General features: G+C 35.9%; 1 protein-coding gene across 1 annotated transcript in view; it reads left to right on the top strand.

The window, feature by feature from the left end:
* Window positions 1–17,295, top strand: part of RSRC1 (arginine and serine rich coiled-coil 1) — a 350,213-nt gene that overhangs the window by 82,360 nt on the left and 250,558 nt on the right. The window lies entirely within an intron of this gene.

Here is a 17,295-nt window from a genome sequence, read left to right as displayed (position 1 = left end):
TAGTCAATAAAGCAGAAATAGATGTTTTTCTGGAACTCTCTTGCTTTTTCCATGATCCAGCGGATGTTGGCAATTTGATCTCTGGTTCCTCTGCCTTTTCTAAAAACCAGCTTGAACATCTGGAAGTTCATGGTTCACGTATTGCTGAAGCCTGGCTTGGAGAATTTTGAGCATTATTTTACTAGCCTGTGAGATGAGTGCAATTGTGCTGTAGTTTGAGCATTCTTTGGCATTGCCTTTCTTTGGGATTGGAATGAAAACTGACCTTTTCCAGTCCTGTGGCCACTGCTGAGTTTTCCAACTTTGCTGGCATATTGAGTGCAGCACTTTCACTTCATCATCCTTCAGGATTTGAAATAGCTCAACTGGAATTCCATCACCTTCACTAGCTTTGTTCATAGTGATGCTCTCTAAGTGATGCTCTCCACTTGACTTCACATTCCAGGATGTCTGGCTCTAGGTACCTAGGAAAATATTCCAGGAAGATGAGGGCCAGTAAGTAGGATAGGTGAAATTTATTTACTTACAGCTTTTATTTGTAACAGATAACAGATAAAAGTGCAAACATCATGTGTTCAGTTCAATAAATTATCTCAAAAACATATCTGTTTAAACAGTACTGAGGCTGAGAAATAGGATATTAAGACTGTCTTTGAATTCCTGCTCATATGTCAGCTTAAGGCCAAACTATTTTTTTTTTTCTTTTCTTTTGACTTTGTTGGGTCTTCATTGCAGCATGCAGGCTCTTTTCTCCTTGTTTTATATTAATGTTTCTTTAGGCATGTATTTTTATGCATTCCTACAAATATAGAATTGTAATTATCCTGAGCTTTCCTCATTGTAAAATGTCTGTCTTCTGTAAATGCTTTTGGCCTTAAGATTTAGTTTGTCTGATATGAATATTTTGGTTACTGTTTGCCTGGTAGATCTCTTTTTATTCTTATTCTGTCAAACTTTCTCTGCCCTTGTGTTTTATATGTTTCTTGAAAGCAGCATTTCATTTTCTTTTGCTTCCCCCCCCCCCCCCCATTACTTGGTTTAGTTGGAATACTAGTTTCTTTATCTGTAATAAATTTACAATTTTTTTCTCCCAATTTGAGTCAAATTTAGCTTTCTTTTTCTCTAGAATTTTGATCAGAGTCTGACAGCCTTTTCCTATACCCACATTATAGGAGAACTCATCCATGTGCTCTTGTAGTACTTTTTTGAGATTTATTTTTGTGTTTAGATCTCTGATCCATTTGGAGTTTCTTCCTGTATATGGAGTGTTGAATATTTCTAATCTAATTTGCTTCCAAATAATTATGTAGCTAACTTCTAAGCCATTTTTAAAAATATTGGCTTTACCACAGTACTTATCACCTTTAGCATATACTAGATTTTTATGTGTTGCTGCTGCTGCTGCTACTAAGTCGCTTCAGTCATGTCTGACTGTGTGCGAACCCATAAATGGCAGCCCACCAGGCTCCCCCGTCCCTGGGATTCTCCAGGCAAGAACGCTGGAGTGGGTTGCTATTTCCTTCTCCAATGCATGAAAGTGCAAAGTGAAAGTGAAGTCGCTCAGTTGTGTCTGACTCTTCGCGACCCCATGGACTGCAACCCACCAGGCTCCTCCAACCATGGGATTTTCCAGGCAAGAGTACTGGAGTGGGGTGCCATTGGCCTTCTCCGATTTTTATGTGTAGTTGGGTCTATTTGTAGACTTTCTGTTCCATTCCTTTTGTATGTCTGTTCATGTTCCAGTATAAGTTCATTCTAATTATAGAAGCTTTGTACCATGTTTTAATATTTGGTGGGTCTATTCCTCCTTAAGAGTTCTGTTTTTTTGTTTTGTTTTTTACTTTACTAGCTATTATTGGATGTTTATTTTTCCATATGAATTTTAGGTTCAACTTTTCTAGCTCCACATAAGTGCTCATTGGAATTTTTATTGGGATTGCATTATATTTGTAAATTAGCTTAAGAACTGACATCTTGATGAAACTGAGATTGCCTAACTGAATGAAAAGGAATGTAGTACCATTTGTTCCAGGTTTCCTGTGTGTGTTTCATCAGTGCTTTACAGTTCTTCTTTTTTTATTTTTAATTAGATTTTGAACATTTTTTGTTGCTTATTCCTTAATATTTATATTTAAGTTGTTATTGTGAATAGAGTTTTTTTCATCCATTATCTTTTCTTACTGGCTGTTTGCACATATGAATGCTATTGACTTTTAAATACTAATTTCATATCCTGAATTATTTTTGAGTTGAGTTGTTACCTTTTTTGTTTTGAAGTTCTTTTTGAATGGTTTAATGGTTTTTTCTCTAGGATTTTCAAGATATCTGCAAATAGCTATAGTTTTATTTCCGTTTCGTATAGCTTTTGTTTTCTTTAATCTAGTTGCATTGGCTAGTACTTCCAGAATAGTGTTTATGTATCCAGAAGTCTTTATGTATTTTTTAAATTGAACATTCTATTTTGAGATAATTATGGATTTGTATGCAGATGTAAGAAACAATAGAAGGATCCCATGTATCTTTTTTTCCAATTTCCCCAGTGGTAATATCGGTAGTAAAATCTTAAAAGCATATTATTGACAATGGTAACAGCCAAGATAGAAAACCATTCTGCCACCACAAGATGGGGGCTTCCCTCATAGTTCAGTTGGTAAAGAATCTGCCTGCAATGCAAGAGACCCAGGTTCGATTCCTGGGTTGGGAAGATCCCCTGGAGGAGGAACTGGCAACCCACTCCAGTGTTCTTGCCTAGAGAATCCCCATGTGCAGAGGAGGCTGGCAGATAACAGCCCATGGGGTCACAAGAGTTGGACATGACTTAGCGATAAACCACCACCACTACCACAAAATTCCCTCATGTTGCTCCTTCCTGCCTTTTGCTTGTATCCACTTCTTAAACGATGGCAACCAATCTGTTCTTCTATAATTCTTGTCATTTAAGAATGTTATGAAATGGAATTATGTAATTTGGAAGCTTTGGGATTGGCTTTTTTCACTCAGCATATTTCCCTGAAGATTTAGTTGTTGCATGCATCAGTATTTGTTGTTTTTATTGCTGGGTAGTATTCCATGGTATGGATATACCATCGTTTGTTTTTTTTTAATTCACCTATTAAGTATATCTGGATTACTTACACATTTTGGCTATTATAAAAAAAAGCTGCTGTGATGATTCATGAAGAGATTTTTTGTGAATATGTTTTAATTTCTGTGGAAGAAATGCCCCAGAACACAATTGTGAGATCATAGTAGTAGCATGTTTATTAGTTTTGTAAGAAGCTGACATGCTGTTTTCCATAGTGGTTGTATCATTTTACGTTCCAGTTAGTGTTGTATAAGTCATCTAGTTTTCTATATCTTTGCTAGCAGTTGATGTTGTTACTGTTTTTTTAATTTTAGCCTTTCTGATAGGTACTTAGTGATATTATGGTTGTAGCTTTCATTGCCCTAATGGTTAGTGATGTTGAACATCATTTCATGTGCTTTGTTACTTGTATATTCTCTTTGGTGAAACTTCTGTTAATTTTCTAATGGAATTTTTTCTTTGTATTTTAAGAATTCTTAATATATTTTTTATGTTAGTCCTTGTCAGATACATGGTTTGCAAATATTTTTCCCAGCCTCTTCATTTTTTCACAGTGTCTTTAATGGAGCAAAATCTTTTAAGTTTTGATGATGTACAGTTTATCAATTTTTCCTTATATGGATTATGTTTTTGATATCAAATATAAAAACTCTTTGCCCAGCACTAGATTATAAAGCTTTTTCTCTTATGTTTTCTTCTCGAAGTTTTGTAGTTTTATGTTTTACATTTAAGTAGATCAAAGATTGATCTACTTTGAATCAATCTTTGTGTAAAATATGAAGTGTAGGTCAAAGTTCGTTTTGCCGTGTGTATATTTTTAAAAGCTCCTCAGGTAGCCATAGTGAATCACTGAAGTAAATCATCAGCAAAACCATTTCAGGTCCTGAAAGTTTATGAAATACTTTTTTCAAAATGTGTTGAGGAGCACTTTATGTTAATTAGCACTTTATGTTAATTAACAAGGGAACAAAATTAATTTGGTGAATGTGGCATAGCAAGGCTCTTTCTTGGAACTTAGAATTCTAGATATGTGAGAAAATTCCTATCATCTGGGGTAATTTGTCTGTACTTGAGAGGGTATGATGGCAGAATTGTCCCAGAGTAGAAAAAATGTTGCAAATGTCAGCTTTTGTGTAAAGTTGGGAATACATGCATTTTTTTGTTGAAAAATAATGATAAAAGACCTCACTTTATTGAAATTTTCTGTATAAGTTCTCCTAGATGTTATCATATAAATAGTATATAGTGTTATAACTTATCTGTATCTTATAATACATATGATATTTTATTAGAAAGAAGAGAAAATGTCATTAATTTTTAATATTTAACTTAGACTTGAGAAATAAATTAGATAAAAGATATCTAAGTGAATTTATTAAGGAAAAATTAAATAATCATGTGAGATTAAATTGGAAGAAAGGAAAATTGAGAAAGTATATGAATTTATTCATTTTTAACAAATATTCGACTGTTCTTTTTGACAGGCATAGTTCTTAGCTCTTGGGATATGTCAGTAAATGAAAGAAATTGCTCTTGTAGAGCTTAATTTCTAGCAGGGAGGATAGTTGATGAGTAATAAACATAATAACCAAATTATATAGATACTAGGTTTAATGCAGTGATAAAAATAGAAACAGAACAAGACATTGGAAGTTGTGCAGATCATAGGAGAGGTTGGGTTTTACTGTTTAGCAAAGTGTTAAGGATAGAATTTAATGAAAAGATGACATTTGGGTAGAGGTTTTAAGAAGATGAGGGAATCTGAAATGTCTGGAGAACAATAAGATTGTGGGAAGAGCCAGTGCAAAGGCAGGAAGGTATCTGGTGTGTTTCTGTCTTTTGAGTTTTGTAAGTTAATCCCAAATTATTTATAAAGTTCATAGTGTCAGAAACATGTACGTGAAACTTAATGAACATAAGCTAATTTTATAAATGCCTTTTGTTAAGGTTGTAGGGAAACTCCCCATCTAGGGTTCATATTGGCTTGTCAGAGGGCCTGAGATTATGAACTTTGTTTTTAATCCCTTCATGGTATAATCTTTGATATTCCAAACTCTGGCTTACTCAAGCCCAAACATGAGTACTTAAGGTAGTCTTTTAGGTTTCCCCAGAATCTCAGGATTAATGTAGCCTACGTGTAATGGAAAATACTTGGAGAGTATGAGTGAAAACCTTTTTATTTTAAGCTTCTTTTTGCTCAGATTGTGTTTTGCATTCTGTAGAGTATTTCAAATAATTAGAATTCCTTTTTTTCTGACTTAATCTTTTTGAGTACTATTCCTCCTCTGAGGATAGGTATTTCAGGTTTTATTTTTCATGAGTAGCAGGGTTTTTTTTTTTTTTTTTTAATATATATAAAGGAAGTTCAAGTCCAGTTGTATTATGTTTTTGCTAATGACTTGAGGGTATCAGTTATGGCATGGTGTACTGAGCTGTATAGTAATATAGTTATAGTGTGTAATTTTGAATAGTAGGCTATATGATCCTACACCATTCTGATTTGATGGTTCCCAGTGTCTGATTTTAACTTAATTACATATTCTCCTATATTAAATTGTCAATTGTCTGTGCCTCCAACTCGAACACTCCTCCACTTTAACCTGTATTAATGCAGATAAATGTAAGTAATTTAATGGGAAAATATCTTTCTCTCTATTTAATTATCTTAAGGGAAACTCTGGGTGATAATTGGAGGATTTTGAAAATACATTTCAGGAGAATAAAGTGTTTTTTGTCTTAGTATTTTCAAGAGAATAAACTGGGTTTTAATATTCTTTATTTTTTTAATACCAAGTTTAAGTCAAATGACACTTGCAGTTATTTTTAAAAATATGTAGCCTCTTTTCCCCTTAATCAGTAGTGAAGATGGAAATCAGTGATGGCTGTGCTTGAAAAAAGAAATACCTTTGTATTATCTGTGTAAGTTGATCTTCTAGTGAGTTTATGGGCTATTCATTATAATAATGATTTAGTTAGCAAATTATGGTCTTGCTTGTCTTGTTTAAAAAGGAAAATGCCAGCTTAAAATAGATGTAACTTCATATTGAAATCATTTCTTTTTATCAAGGCCCTTTGAAAAAACAAAAGGAGTTATATAAAAGTAAAAAAGGTAAAATGATAATTTATAAATCTGAATATGAGCCTAAACTAAAAATTTCTTTTTAGTTTCAGTGTTGATAAAAGCCACACATGCTGGGTGCTGTTGAGGTGGGCTGTCACTTTCAGGTTTACTTTTTTTACTTGTTGATATTGTTTCCAATAGTACAATCAGTTGTTTACACTGCATCTTGAACTTGAATTTGGGAATAACTTTATCAAATCACTGGAAACATGCAATAAAGATCTAGAGGGAAAATCTAGAAAAAAATAAGATTTTTGAATTTTCAGTTAACTATAGATGTCCTTTTACATTTCTGTCTTTTGTTTCTTCTTCTATCTTGGAACAACAGTTTAAAGACAGAGACTCTGTCTCTTTCTGAAAAAATCTCTGCCTCCTATTATACTGTTAACTGGGTGGGGGAGGGAAACTCACACTAGGATTATTTTTGAAGTACTTGCCCAAATCAAGAAATAAACTAACATGTGCCTTGATTTCAGATATTCTTGCTTCTGGTGCCTGAGTATACAGTACAATACAAAATACAATAATTCTGGATGTATGTTCCTGATTATGTTTTTATTTATAAAATATGGTGACCATTGAGATAAGTTTCATGCCCTAGGTGTCTTGCTTTTTTTGATTCTTTTATTACCATTAAATAAGCCTTTGTCTGGCAATTAAAATATTGACATAAGCAATTTAAAACTTTTTCACATATATGAAAGAGCTGCAATAAACAAGCGAATTGGAAATCTAAGTTAAAGGCAGCAGAATGAAATCTGATTTGTAAGCTGACAGTCTGTTCCCCTTAAATTCTGTTTTATGTGGTTGCATTTAATGAAGTCTTGCAGCAAGTTGCCTGAGGCTTTTTAAAAATAATTAAAAAAATTTTTAGTAAATAACTTAGAACTAAACTGTTTAGTATCTTAAGTTCTTCTCAGCTTTATAATAGAATTTGCTATATAGTAAGAGTATAGCAAGATTTTTGTTGAGTTTTTGTATATATGAATAAGGAAGTAACCTTTTAAAGGACAATTTTAATTTTAAAAACTTAATTATTGTGAGTAGAATGACCTGTATTTTTTCCTCTCTTTTAATTTTGAACATGAAATTATTATTAATGTTAATTATATACACAATTATATTTTACAATATAGTTATTATTTTAAAAGGGTTTTTTTTTTGATGCAAGAATTCCATGAAGACTTAAAAATTTCATGTACAAGTTTAAATTTTGCTAATTAGAAAGTGTGTTAAGTTGATATATTTTTATTTCCAAAAATAGGATGCCCAAATTAAAATTCATATTTGAGAATTTAAACTTGTGCATAACAGCCTTATTATTTAAGGAAAATTTTGAAGTTTTGTGTCTTTGAAATGTAAGTAGAATGCTACATTATTTAGCTAGATGAAGAAAGTAAAATTTTAAGGTCTTGGTTCACTCAGTTGATAAGCAAATATTTTCCTAACTTCCCCCAACACATACACACAGTGCAGGAATTTGCTTCATTGTCTATTTTATTTTGGAAAACTATGCATTTTCTCTTACAAATATTATTGTTCTTTTAATTAAGGACTTTAAAAAACACTTCACCTTTGAAAAAATATCTTATTTTTATACATTTTAAACTTGCTAATGATAAATATAGACTACTAATGAAATTATTGATCAGGTAGACATCATTTTCATTTTTAAAATTATATATTCTACTTTTAAATTTAAAATGATTATTGTAGTGCTGATAAGAACTAACAAGTGTGATCTCATACTTATGGGCATCCATGAAAAACCTTATCCAAAAAATATAATGTTTAAAATATAATACTGGTAGCTACCAGTGGCTAAAGAATTTCATTTGCTGATTTTATTCTTTTACTTCTTTGTAATTTAAATGCTTTTATTTAAAAATTTGACTTAAGGATATTGTAAAGTATATAGCATTTTAAGATTAGATGGTGTCCAGAACATACAGTCCAATGAGTTAGTCCAATGTAATTGGAGGAATTATTAAATGACACTGACCTCATTTCCTTTAGAACAATGAAAATTAATAGTTTCACGTTTTATTAGGCTGATATTCCAGATGTAGTGTACATTTAATTAAGTGTAGTTTCCTTTTAGTTATGGTATGTGTATCTGTTTTTTGTCGCAAATTCTTTCTAGTTTTACAGTTTTCCACATGTTTTCTTTCACCATTTATGATTTTTTTCAAAGCAGAGCTATAAGGATTTAAATCACTTTAGCATGCAGCAAAACAGTTCCCATTCAAACAATAAACGCCATTTTAAAAAGCCTTTAGATCTTCTGTCACTTCATAAATATAAATGTATAAAAACGTTATGCAGTTGTAGTACCCACCTGCTAATTAAATGCAGATTTTCTCAAACTTACTTAAAATCTGTCTGTTTGTTTCAACTCTGTCTCTGTTCAGAATACATATGGCCCTTGTGAAACTAATTATGCTTATGGAGCAGCTGTTAAGTTTAGTGCAACTAATTTTATCCAATATTTTACATTTTAATTGATTACCTGTGAAGAAATTAGCAAATTAACACTTATTGTACAGTAACTGAATGGTCTTTTATGGTTACTTTCAGATTTAAGAAGTGAACCAAACACTGATGGAATAAAGACATTTCTAGGACTTTCAGATAGGAAAGTTATTGGTGGACCTTGATTATCTGGTGTGAAAATTTAGGAAGACTGATGAGTGATGCCAAGCATCTGTGTGTTCTGTATCTTAAACATGAGAAGCAGATTGGAAAGTAATAGCTTTTTTGCAGAATTTTGGTAACATATGGGCTTATCTGGATCTAAGAAGTCTTTGAAGATCTTTGAACTTGACTAAATGACTTAACCTTTGGCATAGTGGGTGGGTTATATGCTTTTTTAGAGGGGAGGCACTAGATTCTGCATTTTTCTTTTGCTTTTTTTCCTTCCCAATTCTACCTTTTAATATCTCTTAAAAATGGGGGCTACACATGATGATTGGGAATTTTTGAAGATTGACATGACTAATTCTAAGACATTTAGTTGAATGGATCTACCTATAATAAAGTGGGGTTAAATATTTAAATAATATTTTAGAAATGAATCTGTAGATATTTATTTCCTGCTTTATAGATTTTATTTGAAAATGATACTGCAATCAGATCTTACTGACAGTGGGCTGTAGTTGAAAGGATGTGGACAGACCTGTGTTCAAATTTCAGCTCTATCGCACATTTGCTCTGACCTCTGAACTTTTCAGAGTTCAGTATTCTCAAAGCAAAACTCAAACCAAACCAAAGGAAAAAACCCCAAGTTTTCTGTTCCCCCACCAACAAAAAGTTCCCCCAAATGCCAAAAGGAGATGAAAGTAACAACTTTATGTTTAAATACTCTGGAAAATTAAAAGAGATAAAATAGATAAATACAATTGGCATATTTCTTAGCATGTAGAAGATTATTACTAACAATAGGGGCAAATGTCATGCCCTATAATACTGCTATATAAGAGATACACTAAACAAGTGTATTATTCATATTTTAGAGCATTCAGTCTTTCCCAGTATCAGGGTCTTTTCCAGTGAGTCGACTCTTCATATCAAGTGGCCAGAGTATTGGAGCCTCAGCGTCAGTATCAATCGTTGCAATGAATATTCAGGGTTGAAACAACATTAAAAAAATTAGGATCCTGGCATTTGGTTCCATCTGTGCCATGCTGTGCTGTGCTTAGTCACTTCAGTTTTGTCTGACTCTTTGCAACACTACGGACTGTAGCCCACAAAGCTCCTCTGTCCATGGGATTCTCCAGGCAAGAATACTGAAGTGGGTTCCCACATCACTTCATAGCAAATACAAGGGGAAAAAAGTGAAAGTAACTGTAAGTTTTAGGTCCAAGTAAATGTATCTAAAAGACACTTACTCCTTGGAAGGGAAGTTATGACCAACTAGATAGCATATTCAAAAGCAGAGACATTACTTTGCCAACAAAGGTCCGTCTAGTCAAGGCTATGGTTTTTCCAGTGGTCATGTATGGATGTGAGAGTTGGACTGTAAGAAAGCTGAATGCCAAAGAATTGATGCTTTTGAACTGTGGTGATGGAGAAGACTCTTGAGAGTCCCTTGGGCTGCAAGGAGATCCAACCAGTCCATTCTGAAGGAGAACAATCCTGGGTGTTCTTTGGAAGGACTGATGCTAAAAGCTGAAACTCCAATACTTTGGCCACCTCATGCGAAGAGTTGACTCATTGGAAAAGACTCTGATGCTGGGAGGGATTGGGGGCAAGAGGAGAAGGGGACGACAGAGGATGAGATGGCTGGATGGCATCACTGACTCAATGGACATGAGTTTGAGGCTTCACCGACTCAATGGACATGAGTTTGAGTGAACTCCGGGAGTTGGTGATGGACAGGGAGGCCTGGTGTGCTGCAGTTCATGGGGTCACAAAGAGTCAGACATGACTGAGTGACTGAACTGAACTGAACTGAAATGTATCTGGAACTTTAATAAGATAGATTCTTCTTCAGTTAGGGCGCTTCAGTTCAGTTCAGTCACTCAATCGTGTCCAACTCTTTGCAACCCCATGAACTGCAGCATGCCAGGCCTCCCTGTCCATCACCAAGTCCCAGAGTCCACCCAAACCCATGTCCTTTGAGTCAGTGATGTCATCCCAACTATTTCATCCCCTTCTTCTCCGGCCCTCAATATTTCCCAGCATCAGGGTCTTTTCAAATGAGGCAGCTCTTTGCATCAGGTGGCCAAAGTGTTGGAGTTTCAGCTTCAACATCAGACCTACCAATGAACACCCAGGACTGATCTCCTTTAGGATGGACTGGTTGGATCTCCTTGCAGTCCAAGGGACTCTCAAGAGTCTTCTCCAACACCACAGTTCAAAAGCATCAATTCTTCAGCGCTCATTTTTCTTTATAGTTCAACTCTCACATCCATACATGACTACTGGAAAAACCATAGCTTTGACTAGATAGACCTTTGTTGGCAAAGTAATGTCTCTTCTTATTAATATGCTGTCTAGGTTGATCATAACTTTCCTTCCAAGGAGTAAGAGTCTTTTAATTTCATGGCCGCAGTCACCATCTGCAGTGATTTTGGAGCCCTCAAAATAAGGTCTGTCACTGTTTCCACTGTTTTCCCATCTATTTGCCATGAAGTGATGGGACCAGATGCCATGATCTTCGTTTTCTGAATGTTGAGCTTTAAGCCAACTTTTTCACTCTCCTCTTTCACTTTCATCAAGAGACTTTTTAGTTCTTCTTCACTTTCTGCCATAAGGGTGGTGTCATCTGCATATCTGAGGTTATTGATAGTTCTCCCAGCAATCTTGATTCCAGCTTGTGCTTCCTCTAGCCCAGTGTTTCTCATGATGTACTCTGCATATAAGTTAAATAAGCAGGGTGACAATATACAGCCTTGACGTACTCCTTTTCCTATTTGGAATCAGTCACTTGTTCCATGTCCAGTTCTAACTGTTTCTTCCTGACCTGCATACAGGTTTCTCAAGAGGCAGGTCAGGTGGTCTGGTATTCCCATCTCTTTCAGAATTTTCTACTAGGGCAATATCTATATATAGTTATAATAGTTAGGGCACTATGAATAGGGAATTACAGGGATGCACAAATAATCCCTGTTTACAGATACTTGGTCTACAACAGCTAGAGGCTTTATCCTCTGTGCTTAGTGAGGACAGTTAACTTTGATTTGGCAAAAGTACTGATCCAGATAAATATCTGTGAGGTAGATGTAGACTCAGTTAGTGACCAAAGCTGAAGAATATTAGTGCACTTAATTATCTTAGTTAAAATTCAGAATGTGTGTATTTTCTAACAAAATAGCATTTTGTCATTGGGTATATTTAAAATAGTCTTTTGGTATAACTGGAAAAGGTCAGTTTTCATTCCAATTCCAAAGAAAGGCAGGACCAAAGAATATTCAAACTACTGCACAATTGCACTCATTTCACATGCTAGCAAAGTAATGCTCAGAATTATCCAAGCTAGCCTTCAACAGTACATGAACCAAGAACTTCCAGATGTTCAAGCTGGATTTAGAAAAGGCAGAGGAACCAGAGATCAAATTGCCAATATCTGTTGGATCATAGGAAAAGCCAAGAGAATTCCAGGAAATCATCTACTTCTGTTTCATTGTCAATACTAAGGTCTTTGACTGTGTGGATCACAACAAACTGGAAAATTCTTAAAGAGATGAGAATACCAGACCACCTTACCTGCCCCCTGAGAAGCATGTATGCAGGTCATGAAGTGACAGTTAGAACCGGACATGGAACAACAGACTGGCTCCAAATTGGGAAAGGAGTACGTCAAGGCTGTATATTGTCACCCTGCTTATTTAACTTATGTGCGGAGTACCTCATGTGAAATGTTGGGCTGGATAAAAGGCAAGCTGGAATCAAGGTTGCTGGGAATCAATAACCTCAAATATGCAGATGACACCACCCTTATAGCAGAAAGGGAAGAGGAACTGAAGAGCCTCTTGATGAAAGTGAAAGGGGAGAGTGAAAAAGTTGGCTTAAAACTCAACATTCAGAAAACTAAGATCATGGCTTCTGGTCCCATCACTTCATGGCAAATAGATGAGGAAACAGTGACAGACCTTATTTTGAGGGCTCCAAAATCACTGCCGATGGTGACTGCAGCCATGAAATTAAGATGCTTGCTTGCTCCTTGGAAGGAAAGTTACGACCAACTTAGCATATTCAAAAGCAGAGACATTACTTTGCCAACAAAGGTGCATCTAGTCAAGGCTATGGTTTTTCCAGTGGTCATGTATGGATGTGAGAGTTGTACCATAAAGAAGGCATGATGTTTCAAATAATTATTTTAGCCTTTGAGTGGAAAATTTTAAGCATTCATTAAAACAGATAATAATATAGTAAGCCTCATGTAGCAATGATCTAACTTCACCAGGTAGTATTTTGACAATATCAAGGCTTGCTTTTCAGCTCTGTTAGGATGGATCCAGAGTACCTTTATTCTATGGCTAATTTAGCTCCAAAATTAATACTTGACTCCATACAATACCTTATGTACAAAGTGTCTCAACTCTGACTGGTAGAACACTATTTCTCTCCCATATGATATTCTGAATTTGTATTGCTGTCCAGTGTATTTTTTCATGGTCTCTTGGCATTTAATCTCACATATTTGTAGATTGGAACTTGTCAAAGAACTAAAGAGCCTATGCAGATTTCTATAGAATCCCTTTTCTGTCCAACTTCTTCTCTTTGGTATAATGCCTTAAAAAACTTAGTACTTTAGCCTCTTTGAAGGTTTGTCTCTGTCTCCCTAGCTCAGCAAGTCTATAAATCTTTCTCTCCATGCTCTGTTGGTTGGAAACTTCCTCATGGCAGTAAGCCAGGGCAATCCCAGGGTTCCCATTTTTTTGTTTGCCTTTTCTTAGGGAGTCACACTTGTATGCTGCCATTTGTCCAATGTCTGACATAGTTGTTATACGCATTTTGTCTGCTTTTCTACTTGTTTATAGTGGGAGGGCTATTTCCATAGCTTTTAATGCTTAGGAGCAAAAGGCCATTTAACTGCAGAAATGATTATTTTATTTGCGATTTATTTTTCTTTGTCATTTCCACCAAGGATTTATCAGCTTTATTAATCTTCTCCGAAAATCAACTTTGTCCTTCTTGATATTCTGGTTAATTCATTTTTTGCTTTTCAAGTTTCTTTCCTTTTACTATCTTTTAAAAAAATTTTTTTTATTGGAGTATAGTTGATTTGCAGTGTTGTGCTAGTTTCAGGTGTACACCAAAGTGAATCTGTTATATATATATATGTATATATATAATGTTTGATTCCTATGTTGGGAAGATTCCCTAGAGAAGGGAATGGCTACCCACTCCAGTATTCTTGCCTGGAGAATCCCATCGATTATAATCAATAGGATCACAAAGAGTTGGACACGACTGAGCGGCTAAGTACACACTCTCTTTTAGATTCTTTTCTCACATAAGTCATTATAGGGTATTGAGTAGAGTTCCCTGTGCTACACTAAGTCCTTACTAGTTACCTGTTTTATACATAGTAGTGTCTATATATCCAGAGAAGACAATGGCAACCCACTCCAGTACTTTTGCCTGGAAAATCCCATGGATGGAGGATCCTGGTAGGCTGCAGTCCATGGGGTCGCGAAGAGTCTGACATGACTGAGCAACTTCACTTTCACTTTTCACTTTCATGCATTGGAGAAGGAAACGGCAACCCACTCCAGTGTTCTTGCCTGGAGAATCCCAGGGACGGGGGAGCCTGGTGGGCTGCCGTCTATGGGGTCGCACAGAGTCAGATACGACTGACGCGACTTAGCAGCAGTGTCTATATATCATCCCAGTCTCCCAATTTATTCCTCCTTCCTCTTATCCCCTGGTGCATTTTTCCTTCTTTGAGTATAGTTTTCCATTCTTTTTTTAATTCTTTGAGATGGAAGCTTAGATCATTTATTTTAGCTTTATTCTCTTCTAATACACGTATTCAATGCTACAAATCCTCTTTTTTATACTTCAGCTGTAGCCTACACATTTTAGATGTGCCATATTTTAGTTTTCATTTAGTTCAAATAAAACTGTGACTTCACCTTTCTTGTGTGTTATATAAAAATATGTTACTTTATTTCCAAACATTTAGAGGCTTTTCTAGTTGTCTTTTGTTTCTTTCTTTTTTCTTCACTATTGTTAGAGACCAAAGCCTGAAGACCTTTCAACTTTAAAATGTGTTGAGATTAGCTTTATGGCCCATCATAAGCTGTGAGCCATGCCATGTAGGGCCACCCAAGACTGACAAGTCACAATGAAGAGTTTTGGCAAAATGTGGTCCACTGGAGGAGGAAATGGTAACCCAGTCTAATATTCTTGCTGTGATAACCCCTTGAACAGTATGAAAAGTCAACAAATATACTGGAAGATGAGCTCCTGAAGATTGCAAGGTGTCCAATATACATTACTAGAGAAGAACAGAGGGCAATTACTAATAGCTCCAGAAAGAAGAAACAGCTGCGTCAAATCAGAAATGACACTCAGTTGTGGATGTGTCTGGTGGTGAAAGTAAGTCCAGTGCTGTAAAGAACAGTATTGCATAGGAACTTGGAATAATGTTAGGCCCATGAATCAAGGTAAATTGGACATGGTCAAGCAGGAGATGGCAAGCTTAAACGTTGACATCTTAGGAATCAGTCAACTAGAATGGACGGGAATGGGCGAATTTAATTCAGATGACCATTATATCTACTACTGTGGGCAAGGATCTCTTAGAAGAAATGAAGTAGCCCTCATAGTCAACAAGAGAGTCTGAAATGCAGTACTTGGGTGCAGCCTCGAAAGTGACACAATGATCTCGGTTCATTTCCAAGGCAAACCATTCAATGTCACAGTAATCTAAGTCTATGCCCCAACCAGTAATGCCAAAGAAGCTCAAGTTGACTGGTTCTATGAAGACCTATAAGACCTAGAACTAACACCAAAAAAAAAAAAAAAAAAGTTCTTTTCATCATAGGGGATTAGAATGCAAAAGTAGGAAGTCAAGAGATACCCAGAATAATAGGCAAGTTTGGCCTTGGAATACAAAACGAAGCAGGGAAAAGGTAACAGAGTTTTGCCAAGAGACACACTGGTCATAGCAAACACCTTTTTCCAACAACATAAGAGATGACTGTACACATGGACATCACCAGTCTTCCTAAATCACTGCAGATGGTGATTGCAGTAATGAAATTGAAGGATGCTTGTTCTTTGAGAGGAAAGCTGTGGCAAACCTGGACAGCATACTAAAAAGCAAAATCATCACTTTTGTGGTAAAGGTCCGTATAGTCAAAGCTCTGGTTTTCCCAGTAGTCATGTATGGAAGTGAGGTTTGGACCATAAAGAAGGCTACGTGCTGAAGGAATTGATGCTTTCAAATTGTGGTGCTAGAGACAACTCTTGAGAGTCCTTTAGACTGAAAGGAAATCAAACTAGTTAATCCTGCTGCTGCTGCTGCTAAGTTGCTTCAGTCGTGTCCGACTCTGTGCGACCCGAGAGAGGGCAGCCTACCAGGCTCCCCCGTCCCTGGGATTCTCCAGGCAAGAACACTGGAGTGGGTTGCCATTTCCTTTTCCAGTGCATGCAAGTGAAAAGTCAAAGTGAAGTCCCTCAGTTGTGTCCGACTCCTAGTGACCCCATGGACTGTAGCCTACCAGGCTACTCCGTCCATAGGATTTTCCAGGCAAGAGTACTGGAGTGGGGTGCCGTTGCCTTCTCCATAGTTAATCATAGAGGAAATCAACCCTGAATATTCATTGGAAGGACTGATGCTGAAGCACCAATACTTTGACCACCTGATGCAAATAGCTGACTCATTGAAAAAGACCCTGATGCTGGAAAATAATGAAGTCTAAAGAAGAAGGGTAAGATGATTAGTTAACATCACTGACTCAATGGACATGAATTTGAGCAAACTCTGGGAGATAGTGGAGGACAAAGGAACCTGGTGTGCTGTAGTCCATGGGGTCATAAAGAGTTATCAGACATAACTTAGCAACTGAACAACAACCAAAATTCATATTTGAATTTTATAGTCTCTTCTGCTCTGTTTTTTTGTGGTGTATGTTTGTTATCAGTTGAAAACTTTGGGTCTAACTTTGCTTGTTTTCTTCTAGTTGCTTTGTATGGATGTTAGATTCAGGGATTAAACTGAAGCCCTTGCCGGTGAGAGCTCAGAGTCTTAACCATTGGACCTCCAGGGATTTCTCTAGATTCTTTTTTGTTGTTTATGATAATGTACAAAATTTTCCTGGATTGGCAGTAACAGACAATTTAATTGATGGGCTGAAGGTTTTGTGTGACTTATAAGATTTCTTAAATGGCAGTATGCTATCATTAATGCAGTGAGGTGGAATTTCTTTAATAAGTGGGAAACTTTATGGGGAAAGCTAGGTCTGTTTTCAGATCCTTGATGTCCTCTTGTTTTTATAGAGCCCTGAGCTTCAGCACCTTGTTTTCTGCTTCTCTTTACCACCAAGCCGCAAGTGGACATTTCCCTTTTCAAAAGTGTATCTCTCTCCCTGAGCATATGTCTTTTTTTTTTTTAATTCCTGTTTGGTATGATTTT

This window comes from Bubalus bubalis, chromosome 1, assembly GCF_019923935.1.
Source record: "Bubalus bubalis isolate 160015118507 breed Murrah chromosome 1, NDDB_SH_1, whole genome shotgun sequence".
NCBI lineage: Eukaryota > Metazoa > Chordata > Mammalia > Artiodactyla > Bovidae > Bubalus > Bubalus bubalis.
The sequence above is the reverse complement of the archived record's forward strand: the minus strand, read 5'-3'. Positions and strand labels throughout refer to the sequence as shown.